Source organism: Malaya genurostris, chromosome 2 (genome assembly GCF_030247185.1).
Source record: "Malaya genurostris strain Urasoe2022 chromosome 2, Malgen_1.1, whole genome shotgun sequence".
NCBI classification, from domain to species: domain Eukaryota; kingdom Metazoa; phylum Arthropoda; class Insecta; order Diptera; family Culicidae; genus Malaya; species Malaya genurostris.
The window spans coordinates 162,501,342-162,522,488 of record NC_080571.1 but is presented as its reverse complement, the minus strand read 5'-3'; the positions used below and the strand labels follow the sequence as shown (position 1 = coordinate 162,522,488).

Here is a 21,147-nt window from a genome sequence, read left to right as displayed (position 1 = left end):
GCTGGAGATTTTTTGCAGACAAAATAGGACACTGCTAGCTATTAATCAACATTTCAATGATATACAATTCAAAATACATGGCTATGAACATTCAAATCAATACGTAGAAAAATTTCCTATCAAATGATGAAATAATATTAATAATTGATACAAAACTGACTGAGCTGTAAGTGTTTAAAACCTGACCACATTTCTACGTGTAGTTTGTGATTTGCACCCCTAATAAAGATGTGTTCCACATCAAAAGCATGCATGCATCTCTTCATATATCATTGTGTATTCTGGAGATTCTGACTGAAAAATTCTGTTTAATCTATTGATAAGTGTCAAGATATAGCTTAAAAAATGTAATATTGGTTTCGTCATCGGATCGTTGAGATGCATTAAAATCCTATGTGCAGTGGAATTTTTGTCATAGTTGTATTGGAACGAGAAAAAAACTTTTAGTTTATCATATCTAGCTAAGTTTCTTTTCACCACTGCTTCAAGTGATAACCATCTTGTTGCAGAAGGGTGCAACATTTTTAGTGGCTTAAGATCGACGACTTCTTGAATCAATGCGCGAGATAGTTGTAAATATCTTCCAGCAAATGCTCTACATAGGACGGTATTTTGGCACATGCATAGCTTGCACATAGAGCCAATGAATTACAGGTACATTTAATAACAATAAGATCGGGACAATCTTTTTTCAGAAGCTTCATGACTGAGTTTTCAGATCCCATCATAACAGATGCTCCATCAGAAGAAAAACCTTTCAATTTATTTTTGTAATCAATGTCATCATTGATGAATTTATCCAGGCTTTTCTAAATTTTTGCATGAATGCTGGAACGACTTGATTTACATTCTGCTCTTGTTCGTCACTTAAAGGTGAATTAATATCCGCAATATGGTCGCAAGAGCGATTGTTGTTTTTATCAATTAACATGCTTCTGTTACTTTCTATCGGGATGTTAGAGTCTGAAATACGATATTTAATTCCATTATATTCGATATTTTGTATACGTTTTATGTATATTTTATCTGATATAATGTTTTACTGAAAGAATAATAATTCATAATCATTTTGAAATAAGTATGTTGTATGCATTAATACACCTATGTAAAGAGGTAACATATTGGAAATTATTTATTTCATACACACACATACACTTTCATCTATACAAACTAATAGCGTTTTTCATTGAAAAACATTGCTCTGGTTTTGTACTTTCGAGCAGAAATGACAATGAAGCACCACCAGAACATTGTATTTCTGCTCGAAAGTGCAAAACCAGAGCAATCTACGCCACCAGTGTTTCTCAAAGAAAAATGGCATAATTTAAAAGGTATATAACACGGCGCTTCCACCCCGGTTAGAAACTAGGTTTTACAGTGATTGCATGTACATACCTTTTTTTTATTACATTTACGTTCTTAAACTCGCTCAGAACAGGGCAATTGGCCGAAAGCGGTAACGAGTAGTTCGTAGATGCCGACCTTATTTCTTTCTCCGATTTTCGTTCATCACATTCAGGTGAGAAAGTGCAACTATCTCTAGAGGGTACAAAATCCGAATCCGATTTGGACTTTCTCTACAACACAATCTACAAAAACAAAACATAAAATTTCATTTACCTGTAACGAGCACACCTGAACTTACCCTTCTGTGAAGTTTCCTTGCGAAAATAGCTTGAAATCGAACGTTGGGACATGTTTTGTTACATTCAAAGCCAACAGTGAAAAATTATAGCTATAGTAGTTTTCAAAAGCAATCTTTGCTAGGAACGAGAGATGTTTGTTTACCGGAGGATAAAGCAATTTTCTGTGTTTGCATTTGACATTTATACCCTGTGAGAAGGGCTCGCCTGTGGATGGTGGTGTAATATTGCACTCATATTTTACTCTAACGAATGTGCGACTAATTAAAATTTAAATTAATCCAAAGGAATTGAAATTTAGTTGCAATAAAAAATTTATTTGAATATCATAGTTACTTTTGTTCAAAAATCTGTGAAAATCTGTAGTTTTTAGTGAAAATCTGTCATCTGTGTAGACAGATTCTGTATAAAATATTTTCGAAAATATCTGTGGTTTTACAGAAAAATCTGTGAATGTGGCAACCCTGAAGCTGTTGTCTTCCTCTTCGCCATTTGTGAATTTAATGTTTTTATGTAAATTATTAATTATTCCTAAGAAATTTGATAAATCATTACGTTTGATGATGGAAAATATATCATCAACGTTCTCCACCAGTGATTAGGTAATAATCCCTGTCTATTTAAAAGTTCTTCAAGGTTTGCCATAAATAATTCGCATAAAAACGGGGAGAGCGGATTACCCATCGGGGCCCCTTGTAATTGTTTATAAAATTCACCTCTAAATGTGAAATAATTTACATTCATGCAAAGTCGAGTTAGGTTAAGATAAGACCTTACTTTGAATTTCCATAAACTACAATCTTCCAACAGATTGATTGAGTCTTTCACCGGGACTCTTGGGAATAAGGCGGTTACATCGAGAGATACCATTATTTCGTCAACTTCGATTTCACCTGAATTAGCATATGGTCGCAAAACTGAAATGTAGAGGTGCTGCTTGTTTAGAGATGATACTTTCAGCAAGAGCTGTCAAATTGGTAAGAAAATTTACAATTACTTCACCTTTTAAACGATATTACGATATTTTTATTACTATATTACTTTTTATAGTATTTTCAATGATTCGGTGTCCTTTCTCGCTGCTCTTCCGGTAAGAACAGAGATAACCTGCATCAAATACAAGTTATAAACTATAAACATGAACGCGGGACTGTGCTTGAGATTTTTAAGTAGGATTTTGAAATGCGGTAGTTACAGTTCGATAAAAAAATCAAACTATGTACAAACACAACTACTCGAAAATAAATTGTTATTGGTTTCGTATTAGTGAAATCGCAAAATTTTGCGAGAATTTTAGACGTATTGAACATCATCTCTACCGCAGGTTAATATAAATCGAAACGCCAGGACTAAAGCTCATGCACGATATAAGTCTTTACGCATAGATGTAGGAGTACCACATCAGCAATCTTTCACAACTAATTTCTGCAATGAATATTGAAACGTAAAAACGTTTTACACAATAAAAATATTTGTATTGAATACAATTACAATTACAATTGAGAGAGTATGGAGCTGTTTGAAGGTGGACATATTAACTATAGCGAACATATTTTCCACCGTATATTTATCCGGATGGTCCGCTTCGCGTTGTCTGAATCAACAGAACTTAAATTCGATTGTGCTAACTGTGATGTTTGTTTAGAAGATCATCAGCATAGCTTCGCGTCGAGCTTATAGCTGGTTTGATAGCGATCGCCTTCTTGGCTGAAAATAAATTTTAACAGATAATCTCGGAAGTATTTATCACTCTTTTATGTGATATTGTTCTCTACTTTCGACACAGAACTGTTTGAAATATGTATCCTCTATAATAAATCAATTAGGATCTCTTCCGGTCATCATTTTTCTAGTGACAATTCTGCAGCTTCTTAACACAAATAAAGTTATCAACAACGTATCAATCACCAAGATAATATTTTGAACCAACAAAAATCCAACAAAAGACGATCGATCCATAACCATCCGTTACTATGATCAGTAAAGATGGAAAAGTAGCTACAAGAATATGCAATATGCACAACTGAAAAAGACGATTAATCCTTTTGGACCAGGAATGAAGTTTTTGAGTATCGCCCCCCTCGAGATTTTCCTAATTTTCCTAGATTTTGTCAGATCTCGCTAGATCTTTACGGTTTTGGCCTCCATACTATAGGTGGAAAGACCTTTTTTACTTTTTCTTTGCTCACTGAAAATGAAGCCCGGCAAAAAAAGACCAGAGATGTAATTTATACAGATTTATCTGTATTATACAGATTTTAACAAGCTCATACAGAGTACAGGTTTTATACAGATTTCCTTAATTTAATACAGATTTATACAGGTCTCACAAATAGTAAGAAAGAAAAAATTAAACTTTTCTGTATGAGCTAGTAGTCTTTTCGTATTTGACGAGATAAAAGTCTATCAATCAACGGAAAATTCGAAATTTAATATGGAAATCTCTTGTGAAATCCATTTATATTATAATTTGAACTATTTTTTTAAATTGCTAACCACACTCCCCCCACAACAAAAAGCTCAACAAAGAGCCCCCTAATATTGGACGCAACTAATCTCAGTTCATTAACACTGGTAATTTTAATACTAACAAAAACCAAGAAAAACTGAGATTAAAACAATTTATTCTAAGATGTGCAATTAACTAATTTATTGGTGTGGAATCTCAGTGGAAATAGGTTTCCTCTTAAGATACCCCCGTTTAATATCTAAAATTGAATAATAGTTTTAATACTGTTGACGTTTAACTAACAAGTTTTTATTAACAATCGTCCAAATTCATGATTTTGATATTACTGTAGGGTTTTTGTTTGGTTTTTCTCGTCATAATTTTAAATTCTGAGCTCGCATAGGAGCATTTCTAGTACGCAGACGCATAAAATTTTACCTGGCATCTCTGCCAGAATATTGGACAATTGTTTTAACCCCTTCGCTGTCTGTTGTATTGAAATTAACTCGCATTAGAGCCACAAGAAAAAATAATCGGCTGGTTGATTGAGGTTAAATGCAGTTTCAACTGGTAAAATACCTTAGCGACAAGTGTTTTTTGATTGTTCATTGAAAGCATTAACAAATATATATCTGTCAAAGACGACCAAATTTTGATAGTGGACGATTTACAATTCTTTGTATTAGTTTATATATACAGTTATATATTATATATTATGTCAAATAAATAGCACACGCTTTAAAAAATCTGTGCAAATTGTAGCCGATGGCAGATCACATACGCATTATCAAAATTAATTCATTATGATTGAAGTTTACTTAATAATTATTCTGTTAATAGAAATTTGTCATTGTAACGGTCAATTTAAGAAATATTTTTTTCTGGCTCGTGGTCTCGAAGGGGTTGAAACGATGCGAATGACAGTTTCGCTATCTTTGCGTCATTTTGTCGCTATCTTATCGCATCGTAATCCTTTCTAACCGACCGTGAAAATTACAATATACAGATAGATTATGATTATTTAAACTTTACGCTTATTGTATAAAAATTTCATTCAGTCTTTGTCTAAAGTAGTGCTTCAATCTAGATCTAAATACGGTACGGATGTCGAATTGTTGTATGTCAAGAGGAAGTGCATTAAATTTTGTAGGACCGACAAACAGAATACGCCTTTGGCCCAGAGTTGTGGTTATTCGAATGCGTTGCAAGTTGCCATTACGGCGCGTCGCGTACACATGGTTTGATATTCAAGGAAGTAATGGCATCATGAAACTTTACTGTCAAACTGAGAGTTGTATGACCTGACTTGACGTTGCATGTTTGGTGTTCAAATTCCAAGTCAAATTATGAAGTCAACATTTTCAAACTAGATAAATATATGGAATTACAATTCAATTGTTGTGGAAAAAAACTATGACATTTCGTCGTTGAATAATTTTGTGAGCGTGGCAATAACTGATTGAATCTACCATCGTACAACCACAATGTATTGGAATAACATCTTTTAGCATCATTTTGTTGTAAGAATTTCATTTAATTGTGAATACAGTTTAATACAGATTTTTTATACAAAGCAATACAGATTTTCTATGAAAATATCTGGCATCTCTGTAATAGAACCAGATAAATACAGATAAAATTTAGACTTTTGAAATTTTTTTCAAAAATAACCTGGCAACTCTGTAACAAAATATCCACTTAATTCTCGGATAATATTTCAAAAGGGCGTATAAGCAAGTGACAGTTTCTCTTTAATCACTCTCTCTTTCGATTATTGTGATGTGATTAAAAAGATTTTCTTTGATATCACTATTCTGTTTGAAAGTCGAAAGTTTCGGGTATCATTTCATGCAAAGAGTGTTGAGGTATAATCTCTGGCAGCACGGTATTACGTTACTTCAACCACCGCCGCTACTGTGAAGAAGCCCAACTGAATGGGTCTCACTTTCTTTTAGCTGTCAAGTTTCTTTGCTTTCTTTATTATTATTAAACATATATTGGATTGATACACACGTGTTTTATTTGTCTCTGAGTCGTCCTGAAAACATTTTCAAGTTATGGACCCAGCAAACGCGTTAATTAGTGGAAGAAAAATAAAGTGAATTGTTTCTCAACATGGATGAGGAAAGATCCGACCGTGTGTTCTTGCCAGTTTTCGATGGTACGAATTATGCAGCATGGAAATTTTGCATGATGACACTCTTAGAAAAACATGAGCTTGTGGAGTGTGTGCAAACCTTCGCTGCGGATGTACCAAACCTGCAAGAAGCTGACGGCGACAACGCAGAGGAGAAGAATAGAAAGGAAGTGGCTAGAGAAAACAGGAAAAAAATGGATCGGAAATGTAAATCGTTATTGGTGTCGCGTATACACGATTCGCAGTTGGAGTACATCCAAGATAAACCAACTCCTAAGGATATTTGGGATGCGTTGCGTCGTGTTTTTGAGCGACGCAGTATTGCGAGCAGAATGCACCTCAATGCGTTTTGAAAGTGGCACATTACAGAAACATTATCTTTGTTTCGACAAATGAGTCCGCGAGTATCGCGCAACGGATGCAGTATTAGAAGAAATAGATGTAATTTGCCATTTGTTACTTACTCTTGGTAATTCGTATGCCACAGTCGTTACCGCGATTGAGACAATGCCGGAAGAAAACTTGTCACTCGAATTTGTCAAGTGTCGTCTACTAGATGAAGAAACCAAACGAAATGGTAACGATATGTGTTCTCCCGCGAGTGTCGAAGCTGCTTTTACGGGTTCGAACATGAAAAACATAAAATGCTTCGGGTGTAAACAGTTGGGACACAAACTGTCAGAATGTCCTGGGAAAAAGAAAGACGGACACAAAAATGTGAAATCAAAAGCACATATTGCTGAACAAGATGATGTGTGTTTTGCTGGATTTAGTTTAGAGCCTGATGAGCAGAGCGAATCGCAGAAAGTGAAATGGTTTATAGACTCTGGATGCTCGGATCACCTAGTTAATGACAAGTCATTATTTTGCAACTTGAATGTTTTGAATCAGCCGATCAAAATAGCTGTTGCGAAGAATGAAGTTGTAGCTAAACACTCTGGAACGGTTCGAGTTCTTTCAGATATCAACGGAAAGCGAATCATGGGTACAGTGAAGGACGTGTTGTACGTGTCTGAATTAAGATGCAATTTATTTTCGGTAATGAAGGTAGACGATGCGGGAATGAGAGTAATCTACGAAAAAGGGAAAGTGCAAATTTCACGTGGAACTGAAGTAGTTTCCACTGGGTCGCGTGATGGCCGGTTGTATGGTTTGAATTTCTTCACCGTGGAAGAAAATTTGCACAAATCGTTGCTTACGTGTGATCGTATTCCAATGAGTTTGGAATTGTGGCATCGTCGGTTCGGCCATATCAATGATAGATACCTGGAAAAATTAATTCGAAATAAAATGGTTATCGGTTTAAAAATTGATAATGTGATAGAAAATAAAAACATAAGAGTGTGCGAGCCATGTATTGTTGCCAAGCAAACTCGTAAGCCTTTCACAGTGCAGAAAAACGTTCGTCGCGTGCTCTTGAGCTTATCCATTCGGATGTATGTGGTCCGGTTAAACCCGTCGGAGTGTTACTTTCATTGATGACTGGAGTCATTATTCCGTAGTGTTCTTAATCACTTCGAAGGATGAAGTTTACGAATGCTTTCAGATGTATGAGGCATTAGTATCGGCGAAGTTTGATCGTAAGATTCATTGACTACGTTGCGACAACGGCGGTGAGTACAAAAGTAAAAGATTTGATAGCTTTTGTAAATCTTAAGGTATCCAGGTGTAATGGACTGTGCCTCACACACCCGAGCAGAACGGGGTGAGTGAACGATTTAACCGTACGTTAGTGGAAAAGGCCCGATCCATGTTGGAGTATTCAAAAATAGGAAAAATGTTTTGGGGCCAAGCAATTCAAACAGCAACATATATATTGAATCGCAGTCCATCGTCAGCAACCGCGTTAAAAGTGACACCATACGAACTCTGGGAAGGTTGTAAACCAGATGTTAGCAAGCTTCGGACGTTCGGTTGTAATGTATTCGTCCATATTCCAAAAGAGCAACGAACAAAACTGGATTCAAAGGCGTGGAAGGGGATTTTTTTGGGGTACGCTAATAACGGTTACCGTGTATGGGATTCCAAAGCAAACAGAATTATTCACGCTCGAGATGTAATTTTTCTGGAAAGTAATGAATTAACACCAGTCGAGAAATTACGAAGAAAAGTCTTAAAAGCGACTATAATTCTATTGATCTTGAAACTATCAACGATGACAGTGAATCTAATGATGAGTTCGACAGTTTTCGTGATGATGGTGAATCGAATTCCCAAGCAGAGCCGGAAATTAGCGGAACCAAACCGGCTGAGGAATCGAATGGTGACGATGGACTGTCAAAAAGACCGCAACGAGAACCTAACGTACCCTCGTGGCACGCAGACTATGAAGTATATTGTATGGCATACGCGTTGAACGCTACAAGTTATGTTGAAAATCTTCCGAAATCAATAGCTGAAGCACGACGTCGCAGTGATTGGATGCTATGGCAGGCTGCCATATGTGAGGAAATGGATTCACTGAATAGGAATGGAACGTGGAAATTGATTGAGCTTCCGGAGAACCGAACACCGATTACCAATAAGTGGGTTTTCAAGATAAAACGCGGCGTGGATGGAGCGCCGGATCGGTACAAAGCGCGATTGGTGGCTCGGGGTTTCAGTCAAAAGTATGGCATTGATTATAGTGAAACATACTCGCCGGTTGCAAAGTTAGATACTTTGCGCACTGTGTTAGCACTGGCAAACCAAGAAAAGCTGGTTGTCCATCAAATGGACGTAAGAACAGCCTTTTTAAACGGAACGTTAACGGAGGAGATTTACATGGTGCAACCAGAGGGCTTCGAAGAAGAGAAATCTTTAGTGTGTCGTTTAGAAAAGTCTATCTATGGACTGAAACAGGCTTCACGTGCGTGGAATGAACGATTCAATGATTTCGTTGAAAAGCGTCTCAAGTTTCAAAGGATCGATAATGATCAGTGCCTGTACATTCGAAATGTCGGATCAGAAAAATTGATTATTGTTTTGTATGTCGATGACGTTCTTATCGCAGGATCACTTAAGGCGGTAAAAATGATGAAGCAAGGGGCAAATCACTCTAAACTTTGTCTGAACTCAAACAAGTTTTACCGGGAGTAAAAAAGTTTAGCAGGGATCTCGCTGGATTAGAATGGGATTAGAGAAGTTTAGCCGAGATCTGGAAAAGCATTATTCTGACATAAGAAGCTGTAAATGTGGGAGCAGAGATGCCAGATATTTTCATAGAAAATCAGTATTGCTTTGTATAAAAAATCTGTATCTGTATATTTATCTGTATTCACTAATGAAAGGAAATTTCGGAAATAAAATGATGTTTAAAGATTAGCCATTACATTATTGTTATAGAATGGCAGATGCAAGGAGCATTCCTTTATATCGTAAGTCCTTGCCGCAATGACAAGAACAACGTCGAGTCAGGTAATACAACTGTCAGTCTGGCAATAATGTTTCATGATGCCAAGACTTGTCTAACTTTTAAGTTCAATTTAGTTACAAATTTTAATATTAATGGATTTCAGTGTTCTTCATTAAATATCTGCACAAAAAATATATATTTTAAAAAGTGATTTGTACGTTGATTCCTAAACGTTTATCTCGTCATTGCAATCAAATACTAATAGATAGTTGAATTTTTCCTTAATACTTTTGGTTCTGTATAAATCTGTATTAAATTTAAGAAATCTGTAAGAAATTTGTACTCTGTATTAAATCTGTATGCGCGTGTAAAATTCTAGGACAGGACCAGACAACTGGTTTCTTTTTCCAGAAAAATATTTCTCTTCTTATTCCGGTTGCTCCCTGCTGTAAGTAATAAAAGCCTCGGGATCACTGTTGCCAGTAGAGATAATTATTCATTCTGAAAACTTTCTCTCCTTATAATCTAGGACAGGACCAGACAACTGGCTTCTTTTTCCAGAAAAATATTTCTCTTCTTATTCCGGTTGCTCCCTGCTGTAAATAATAAATGCCTCGAGATCACTGTTGCCAGTAGAGATAATTATTCATTCTGAAAACTTTCTCCCCTTATAACATGCAATTATTTATCATTTGAAAACACTTAGACAAATGTTATATCGGTCAAAAATATAGCTCTGGATTCATTTTGATCAGATGTTTGTTTTGAAGAAAACGTTTAGTTGAAACAGCTTAATAAAATTTTTCTAAAACACTCAATTTTGGGTAATTAATTTTTGCAGTTTTATTAACTAAAGTAGGTATTCAACATATTCTATTTGAGAAAAATAATAACATACAGAAGTATCAAAAGATTCGGAACAAATTGAACTTAAATCCTATTGAAATTAATAATTTTGAAAAGATGACCCGAAAAATAAAATATCCAATATCAAGCTACATTGTTACCGACGATTCTGACAACACTTTTTCTACCACCCTGTAGTAATATTGATTTCAACAACTTGTACTTGCTTATGTCAATTTCAACCAATCACGAGCTGGTCCGAAATTGGTCCTAAAAGTGGATTAACAATTGTCAGGTCCTGTCCTAGTTTATAATATGCAATTATTTATCATTTGAAAACACTTAGACAAATGTTATATCGGTCAAAAATATAGCTCTGAATTCATTTTGATCAGATGTTTGTTTTGAAGAAAACGTTTAGTTGAAACAGCTTAATAAATTTTTTCTAAACCACTCAATTTTGGGTAATTAATTTTTGCAGTTTTATTAACTAAAGTAGGTATTCAACATATTCTATTTGAGAAAAATAATAACATACAGAAGTATCCAAAGATTCGGTGCTATTCTCAACTAACATAATCAATATTCTCGTCCATATCACACTTCGTGATTTCAGGCTTTCTCTTTGTATCATCCAGTGATTGTTAAATGTACTCGAATACTTTCCGCATTGACAGGACTTAAAACAAATTGAACTTAAATCCTATTGAAATTAATAATTTTGAAAAGATGACCCGAAAAATAAAATATCCAATATCAAGCTACATTGTTACCGACGATACTGACAACACTTTTTCTACCACCCTGCAGTAATATTGATTTCAACAACTTGTACTTGCTTATGTCAATTTCAACCAATCACGAGCTGGTCCGAAATTGGTCCTAAAAGTGGATTAACAATTGTCAGGTCCTGTCCTAGGTAAAAATCTGTATAATATAGATAAATCTGTATAAATGGCATCTCTGCATTAGCTTTACATTGAATTGACAGGTCGTTTGCTCGTTTGGAACTGGGAGCTGTCATTCCAAACGAACAGCTGTCGCCACTCTGATTATAGTCACTCTACCCAAAACAAGAATAATATTTTTTTTTTAATTTGAGAGAGCTACTATTTTTTCTTGCACTCAAAATAAAGAAATTCTTCTTCGTTAAAGTTTATATACATGGATTTCTAGTCAAAGTTGAAAGCGCAAAAAGTGATTCAAAACCATTTCCTTTTGACCGGTTTGGAGTCAAAATTAAATAATTTTAATATCCTTAGGGCACATTCAGTAGTGTTCTAGTTCTTAATGCATAATTTGTGCCAGTTACAATATTTAAATCTGAATTTTATAACAAGAAAAACTGGCAGCCCCAACAGTGTTTTATTCGTGTTTCAAATATATATACAAAAAATAGATCGGCATCGTAGACCAGTTTTAAATTTGACAGAAGAACTGGTCGAATCTTGGATAAAGCTAAATTAAATTAACATAGATATTTCCAATAATATTAACTCTACTTTTGTTGATACGCAATATATAGATGACTTATTTCAAAAATAAAATCAGCTGGAATAATTATGTTTTTCGTTTGTTTTGGTTTTATATTTATTCACATTGAACAGAGATCTTTGTTGATGTTGAAGGGAGAAAATGGTTTGAAACAATCATATTCTAGCTTGAAATTAAAATGAATCGGATTAAAAAATCTACTAACTGATTTGTTATTTTAAACAAGCTCCACTTGTCTTCGTGAATGAACTACCGAATCGAAACGGTTCTCACGGTTTGACATTTGCATTATGAATGTATGATGGGAACTCAGCAGTGCAACCAATTCATCACATTGGTGCCAGTTTCACGGAGGACCGTAGATGTGCGCCAAATAAAGATCGTGACTGTCATGTCTGGAAATTCATTTGTGGCTATAGTTTACCAACGTATTTTTCTTCTTTATTTTAGATGGTTTCCGAACCTTTCACTACTGGAAATAGTAAAAGAGACAATAAAATTACTCGCAGATTTGTCTTAGTCGAGAAGACCAGCCAATTTCATGAAAAATGCGCAAGAGCGTATCTTTATAATTCACACAGGAAGCATGAAAGCAAAGACATCATATTAACAAGATATCCAGCTCTCACATTTTCCGAATAAATCATTGGCAACATCCTTTTTTGTGAACATGGTGCCCTCAGGCGAGTCCGCATCGAATCTCGTACATAGAAGCAGGAGAGAGTAATGCATGCGCGCCAAAATAGCAGCACTGCGCACCCATGCAATTGTCATGATATGTTGAATGTGATGCCGTGCCAAGGCGTTGTTAAACTGAAGATTGATTTCGCTCCAAGCTGTCAGGGTCTGATAAAAGCAAACAAATCGAAAAAGGGCGAAACTCTTTTTATAAGGAAAATAATAAAATATAAAAATAAAAGGAAATTGCTTGCTTCATCATTTTTACCGCCTTAAGTGATCCTGCGATAAGAACGTCATCGACATACAAAACAATAATCAATTTTTCTGACCCGACATTTCGAATGTACAGGCACTGATCATTATCGCTCCTTTGAAACTTGAGACGCTTTTCAACGAAATCATTGAATCGTTCATTCCACGCACGTGAAGCCTGTTTCAGTCCATAGATAGACTTTTCTAAACGACACACTAAAGATTTCTCTTCTTCGAAGCCCTCTGGTTGCACCATGTAAATCTCCTCCGTTAACGTTCCGTTTAAAAAGGCTGTTCTTACGTCCATTTGATGGACAACCAGCTTTTCTTGGTTTGCCAGTGCTAACACAGTGCGCAAAGTATCTAACTTTGCAACCGGCGAGTATGTTTCACTATAATCAATGCCATACTTTTGACTGAAACCCCGAGCCACCAATCGCGCTTTGTACCGATCCGGTGCTCCATCCACGCCGCGTTTTATCTTGAAAACCCACTTATTGGTAATCGGTGTTCGGTTCTCCGGAAGCTCAATCAATTTCCACGTTCCATTCCTATTCAGTGAATCCATTTCCTCACATATGGCAGCCTGCCATAGCATCCAATCACTGCGACGTCGTGCTTCAGCTATTGATTTCGGAAGATTTTCAACATAACTTGTAGCGTTCAACGCGTATGCCATACAATCCACTTCATAGTCTGCGTGCCACGAGGGTACGTGACGTTCTCGTTGCGGTCTTTTTGACAGTCCATCGTCACCATTCGATTCCTCAGCCGGTTTGGTTCCGCTAATTTCCGGCTCTGCTTGGGAATTCGATTCACCATCATCACGAAAACTGTCGAACTCATCATTAGATTCACTGTCATCGTTGATAGTTTCAAGATCAATAGAATTATAGTCGCTTTTAAGACTTTTCTTCGTAATTTCTCGACTGGTGTTAATTCATTACTTTCCAGAAAAATTACATCTCGAGCGTGAATAATTCTGTTTACTTTGGAATCCCATACACGGTAACCGTTATTAGCGTACCCCAAAAAATTCCCCTGCTGTTTCTTCATCTAGTAGACGACACTTGACAAATTCGAGTGACAAGTTTTCTTCCGGCATTGTCTCAATCGCGGTAACGACTGTGGCATACGAATTACCAAGAGTAAGTAACAAATGGCAAATTACATCTATTTCTTCTAATACTGCATCCGTTGCGCGATACTCGCGGACTAATTTGTCGAAACAAAGATAATGTTTCTGTAATGTGCCACTTTCAAAACGCATTGAGGTGCATTCTGCTCGCAATACTGCGTCGCTCAAAAACACGACGCAACGCATCCCAAATATCCTTAGGAGTTGGTTTATCTTGGATGTACTCCAACTGCGAATCGTGTATACGCGACACCAATAACGATTTACATTTCCGATCCATTTTTTTCCTGTTTTCTCTAGCCACTTCCTTTCTATTCTTCTCCTCTGCGTTGTCGCCGTCAGCTTCTTGCAGGTTTGGTACATCCGCAGCGAAGGTTTGCACACACTCCACAAGCTCATGTTTTTCTAAGAGTGTCATCATGCAAAATTTCCATGCTGCATAATTCGTACCATCGAAAACTGGCAAGAACACACGGTCGGATCTTTCCTCATCCATGTTGAGAAACAATTCACTTTATTTTTCTTCCACTAATTAACGCGTTTGCTGGGTCCATAACTTGAAAATGTTTTCAGGACGGCTCAGAGACAAATAAAACACGTGTGTATCAATCCAATATATGTTTAATAATAATAAAGAAAGCAAAGAAACTTGACAGCTAAAAGAAAGTGAGACCCATTCAGTTGGGCTTCTTCACAGTAGCGGCGGTGGTTGAAGTAACGTAATACCGTGCTGCCAGAGATTATACCTCAACACTCTTTGCATGAAATGATACCCGAAACTTTCGACTTTCAAACAGAATATTGATATCAAAGAAAATCTTTTTAATCACATCACAATAATCGAAAGAAAGAGTGATTAAAGAGAAATTGTCACTTGCTTATACGCCCTTTTGAAATATTATCCGAGAATTAAGTGGATATTTTGTTACAGAGTTGCCAGGTTATTTTTGAAAAAAATTTCAAAAGTCTAAATTTTATCTGTATTTATCTGGTTCTATTACAGAGATGCCAGATATTTTCATAGAAAATCTGTATTGCTTTGTATAAAAAATCTGTATTAAACTGTATTCACAATTAAATGAAATTCTTACAACAAAATGATGCTAAAAGATGTTATTCCAATACATTGTGGTTGTACGATGGTAGATTCAATCAGTTATTGCCACGCTCACAAAATTATTCAACGACGAAATGTCATAGTTTTTTTTTCACAACAATTGAATTGTAATTCCATATATTTATCTAGTTTGAAAATGTTGACTTCATAATTTGACTTGGAATTTGAACACCAAACATGCAACGTCAAGTCAGGTCATACAACCACAGACTAACAGACATGACAGTATGAGTAAATTCTTATAAAGATTATTTTTCGTGATGCACTAGTTCCACCTATATTGTACTGCGCGAACTATTTACTATCTGTACACCCCTTGTGCTATGTACAAGTTTTTTTACTAGTTGGTTTCACCTCGTTTGTCAATACCGATCAGCTGCTTGCAGGGATGCCTGATTTCATCAAAATATTCGTCACAATAAATTATTGGATTACGTTGATAATATATTTAACTTTTTTATCGATATTAGAAGGTAAACATAATTTTTTCTCAACGTTGTTTATCTAGACTATTTTTGATTGTGTTGCTAATTTTCACCCGAAATTAAGTGGCGGCAGACCAGAAGCAAATAAATATTGTAACAAAACGGGTTCGATTTTGTATTGAGTTGGAGGATGAGAAGTAGGCACAATTCTGTATATAGTTTTGGCAATATGTATTAAATCTGTAACCTGCATGAAATTCGCATGGACGTATACAAATCAACACATTACAGGTAATTCTGTATGAATGGCAACTCGGTTGGTAAATGAAAAAATAAACACAGTCTAGATGACAGACAGGATGTTTTTGATAGGGTAACATGGCGCCATCATGAGACATGTGAGTACTATCCCAAATAAAGGAATATTCGAAATGACCGTTAAAATGATTGAAGAATCTAATTTGAGTGTCCTGTCTGTTAGTCTGTGATACAACTCTCAGTTTGACAGTAAAGTTTCATGATGCCATTACTTCCTTGAATATCAAACCATGTGTACGCGACGCGCCGTAATGGCAACTTGCAACGCATTCGAATAACCACAACTCTGGGCCAAAGGCGTATTCTGTTTGTCGGTCCTACAAAATTTAATGCACTTCCTCTTGACATACAATTCGACATCCGTACCGTATTTAGATCTAGATTGAAGCACTACTTTAGACAAAGACTGAATGAAATTTTTATACAATAAGCGTAAAGTTTAAATAATCATAATCTATCTGTATATTGTAATTTCCACGGTCGGTTAGAAAGGATTGCGATGCGATAAGATAGCGACAAAATGACGCAAAGATAGCGAAACTGTCATTCGCATCGTTTCAACCCCTTCGAGACCACGAATAAATGTTTTTTAAATTGACCGTTACAATGACAAATTTCTATTTTATTAAGTAAACTTCAATCATAATGAATTAATTTTGATAATGCGTATGTGATCTGCCATCGGCTACAATTTGCACGGATTTTTTAAAGCGTGTGCTATTTATTTGACATAATATATAATATATAACTGTATATATAAACTAATACAAAGAATTGTAAATCGTCCACTATCAAAATTTGGTCGTCTTTGACAGATACATATTTGTTGATGCTTTCAATGAACAATGAAAAAACACTTGTCGCTAAGGTATTTTACCAGTTGAAACTGCATTTAACCTCAATCAACCAGCCGATTAATTTTTCTTGTGGCTCTAATGCGAGTTAATTTCAATACAACAGACAGCGAAGGGGTTAAAACAATTGTCCAATATTCTGGCAGAGATGCCAGGTAAAATTTTATGCGTCTGCGTACTAGAAATGCTCCTATGCGAGCTCAGAATTTAAAATTATGACGAGAAAAACCAAACAAAAACCCTACAGTAATATCAAAATCATGAATTTGGACGATTGTTAATAAAAACTTGTTAGTTGAACGTCAACAGTATTAAAACCTTGATTAAAACTATTATTCAATTTTAGATATTAAATCTTAAGAGGAAACCTATTTCCACTGAGATTCCACCACAGACTAACAGACATGACAGTATGAGTAAATTCTTATAAAAATAATTTTTCGTGATGCACTAGTTCCACCTATATTGTACTGCGCGAACTATTTACTATCGGTACACCCCTTGTGTTATGTGAAAGTTTTTTTACTAGTTGGTTTCCCCTCGTTTGTCAACACCGATCAGCTGCTTGCAGGGATGCCTGATTTCATCATAATATTTGGAAATGAATCATCACAATAAATTATTGGATTACGTTGATAATATATTTAACTTTTTTAGCGATGTTGGAAGGTTATTTTTCTCAACGTTGCTCATCTAGATTATTTTTTATTGTGCCGGTAATTTTCATCCGAAATTGAGTGGCGGTAGACCAGAAGCAAGTAAATATTGTAACAAAACGGGTTCGATTTTGTATTGCGTTGGAGGATGAGAAGTAGCACAATTATGTATATAGTTTTGGCAATATGTATTAAATCTGTATCCTGCATGAAATTCGCATGGACGTATACGAATCAATACATTACAGGTAATTCTGTATAAATGGCAACTCTGTGGGTAAATGAAAAAAATAAACACAGTCTAGATGACAGACAGGATGTTTTTGATAGGGTAACGTGGCGACATCATGACATATGCGTGTACTGTCCCAACTAAAGGAATATTCGAAATGACCGTTAAAATGATTGAAGAATCTAATTTGAGTGTCCTGTCTGTTAGTCTGTGATTCCACACCAATAAATTAGTTAATTGCACATCTTAGAATAAATTGTTTTAATCTCAGTTTTTCTTTGTTTTTGTTAGTATTAAAATTACCAGTGTTAATGAACTGAGATTAGTTGCGTCCATTATTAGGGGGCTCTTTGTTGAGCTTTTTGTTGTGGGGGAGTGTGGTTAGCAATTTAAAAAAATAGTTCAAATTATAATATAAATGGATTTCACAAGAGATTTCCATATTAAATTTCGAATTTTCCGTTGATTGATAGACTTTTATCTCGTCAAATACGAAAAGACTACTAGCTCATACAGAAAAGTTTATTTTTTTCTTTCTTACTATTTGTGAGACCTGTATAAATCTGTATTAAATTAAGGAAATCTGTATAAAACCTGTACTCTGTATTAATCTGTATGAGCTTGTAAAAATCTGTATAATACAGATAAATCTGTATAAATTACATTTTGGTCTTTTTTTGCCGGGCTTCATTTTCAGTGAGCAAAGAAAAAGTAAAAAAAGGTCTTTCCACCTATAGTATGGAGGCCAAAACCGTAAAGATCTAGCGAGATCTGACAAAATCTAGGAAAATTAGGAAAATCTCGAGGGGGGCGACACTCAAAAACTTCATTTCTGGTCCAAAAGGATTAATCGTCTTTTTTAGTTGTGCATATTGCATATTCTTGTAGCTACTTTTCCATCTTTACTGATCATAGTAACGGATGGTTATGGATCGATCGTCTTTTGTTGGATTTTTGTTGGTTCAAAATATTATCTTGGTGATTGATACGTTGTTGATAACTTTATTTGTGTTAAGAAGCTGCAGAATTGTCACTAGAAAAATGATGACCGGAAGAGATCCTAATTGATTTATTATAGAGGATACATATTTCAAACAGTTCTGTGTCGAAAGTAGAGAACAATATCACATAAAAGAGTGATAAATACTTCCGAGATTATCTGTTAAAATTTATTTTCAGCCAAGAAGGCGATCGCTATCAAACCAGTTATAAGCTCGACGCGAAGCTATGCTGATGATCTTCTAAACAAACATCACAGTTAGCACAATCAAATTTAAGTTCTGTTGATTCAGACAACGCGAAGCGGACCATCCGGATAAATATACGGTGGAAAATATGTTCGCTAAAGTTAATATGTCCACCTTCAAACAGTTCCATGCTCTCTCAATTGTAATTGTAATTGTATTCAATACAAATATTTTTATTGTGTAAAACGTTTTTACGTTTCAATATTCATTGCAGAAATTAGTTGTGAAAGATTGCTGATGTGGTACTCTACATCTATGCGTAAAGACTTATATCGTGCATGAGCTTTAGTCCTGGCGTTTCGATTTATATTAACCTGCGGTAGAGATGATGTTCAATACGTCTAAAATTCTCGCAAAATTTTACGATTTAACTAATACGAAACCAATAACAATTTATTTTCGAGTAGTTGTGTTTGTACATAGTTTGATTTTTTTTTATCGAACTGTAACTACCGCATTTCAAAATCCTACTTAAAAATCTCAAGCACAGTCCCGCGTTCATGTTTATAGTTTATAACTTGTATTTGATGCAGGTTATCTCTGTTCTTACCGGAAGAGCAGCGAGAAAGGACACCGAATCATTGAAAATACTATAAAAAGTAATATAGTAATAAAAATATCGTAATATCGTTTAAAAGGTGAAGTAATTGTAAATTTTCCTACCAATTTGACAGCTCTTGCTGAAAGTATCATCTCTAAACAATCAGCACCTCTACATTTCAGTTTTGCGACCATATGCTAATCCAGGTGAAATCGAAGTTGACGAAATAATGGTATCTTTCGATGTAACCGCCTTATTCCCAAGAGTCTCGGTGAAAGACTCAATCAATCTGTTGGAAGATTGTAGTTTATGGAAATTCAAAGTAAGGTCTTATCTTAACCTAACTCGACTTTGCATTTAGAGGTGAATTTTATAAACAATTACAAGGGAGACTTACCTTTCTTACACCCTCATTGAACATAACTCATAATAGAGTGACACATCACTCATATTCATTAAAAGTGCATGTACTCTAATCTTGAGTTACCACCTATCTACTCATTTTTGAGTTTAGGGACGAAATTGTCAAAACTTGAGTAAGTTTTACTCAGAATAAGAAAATATTGAAAATTCATGTTTTCAAAACCGGATCTAGAAACGGCAATGGAAAACGACGTATTCTTGCATTCTTTATTTCGATAAGAATATTCCGAGAATGAAAACGCACTGAACTGCAAGAAATATTTTTTTCACTCATATGTTTAAAAACTTAACGCTTACTCTAATGTATGAACAAATGCGAGAAAACTCATGGCAACGAGTTTACATTACTCTAATCCATATTCAAATTTTGACATATCGTTCCATTTTATGAATTTGAGTAATCGCAACTCAAACCATGAAGTATGTTCAAAGAGCGTGTTTGGATTTACCACCCAGCGTTGCCAGGTTGCCAGATTTTTCTCGCTTCGCCAGACACTCAAACTAATAAGATCTTTTGTCAGATTTTCCAAATTTTCCCAGATTTTCCGAGGGGGACGACAGATCCGGATAATGCCAAGAAAAACTTGAAAAGTCAATGGAAACTAATCATATTGCATTTATCCTCATTATTACATCTAACCATTCAAAAGCGCATTAAACCGTTGATAAGAAAGTCGAAGCACATGCGTTCTCTAATAAAGTATTCTCTGTATTTCATGACATTTAACGAGTTGTCAACACAACGCAACCAATCAAGAAAATAAATTGCTGGATAAGAAAATACGTTTTGTGGTGCATTAAATAATAAAAAATTTCATGAATTTGATTATATGGCTTGTTATAAACCAAGGGGCAAATCACTCTAAACTCTAGACAATCTAATACTAATAAACTCATGTCATTCCAAAATAATTCTCTCTAATCTCATTTAATCCCAACTAGTTTAGATAAGATTGGGTAATTTAAAACTAAGCCAACCTAGTTTTGCCTAATCTTGTTTGAAGTGTATCTGTCATTCGAGCTCACACGCAGAGATGCCATTTATACAGATTTATCTGTATTACACAGATTTTTACATGCGCATACAGATTTAATACAGAGTACAGATTTTATACAGATTTCTCAAATTAAATACAGATTTATACAGATACCACAAAAAGTAAGAAAGAAATAATGAAACTTTTCCGTCTGAGCGTGTTTGATTGCCCATATTAAAATGAATTTTTTTTCGTGCAGCGTCATGAAACTTTATTGTCAGACTGAAAAGTTGTATAATCTGATTTGACGTTGCGTAATAAGGCGTTTGAATTCCAAGTCATCATTTTCAAACGAAAAAAGTATATGGATTTACAATTCAATT

At 35.2% G+C, this 21,147-nt stretch overlaps 3 long non-coding RNA genes across 3 annotated transcripts; 1 reads left to right on the top strand and 2 right to left on the bottom strand.

Moving 5' to 3' along the window:
* Nucleotides 1-753: 753 nt before the first annotated feature.
* On the bottom strand, nt 754-1,891 carry LOC131431656 (uncharacterized). The gene is made up of 3 exons (XR_009229709.1): nt 1,646-1,891; nt 1,396-1,589; nt 754-963 (listed from the first exon to the last, which is right to left on the bottom strand). It is a non-coding gene; the product is annotated as an uncharacterized LOC131431656 (long non-coding RNA).
* A 243-nt stretch (nt 1,892-2,134) lies between these two features.
* Nucleotides 2,135-2,906, top strand: LOC131431653 (uncharacterized). The gene is made up of 3 exons (XR_009229707.1): nt 2,135-2,245; nt 2,454-2,620; nt 2,694-2,906. It is a non-coding gene; the product is annotated as an uncharacterized LOC131431653 (long non-coding RNA).
* A 16,009-nt stretch (nt 2,907-18,915) lies between these two features.
* Nucleotides 18,916-19,795, bottom strand: LOC131431655 (uncharacterized). The gene is made up of 3 exons (XR_009229708.1): nt 19,762-19,795; nt 19,487-19,653; nt 18,916-19,413 (listed from the first exon to the last, which is right to left on the bottom strand). It is a non-coding gene; the product is annotated as an uncharacterized LOC131431655 (long non-coding RNA).
* Between the last annotated feature and the right edge of the window lie 1,352 nt (nt 19,796-21,147).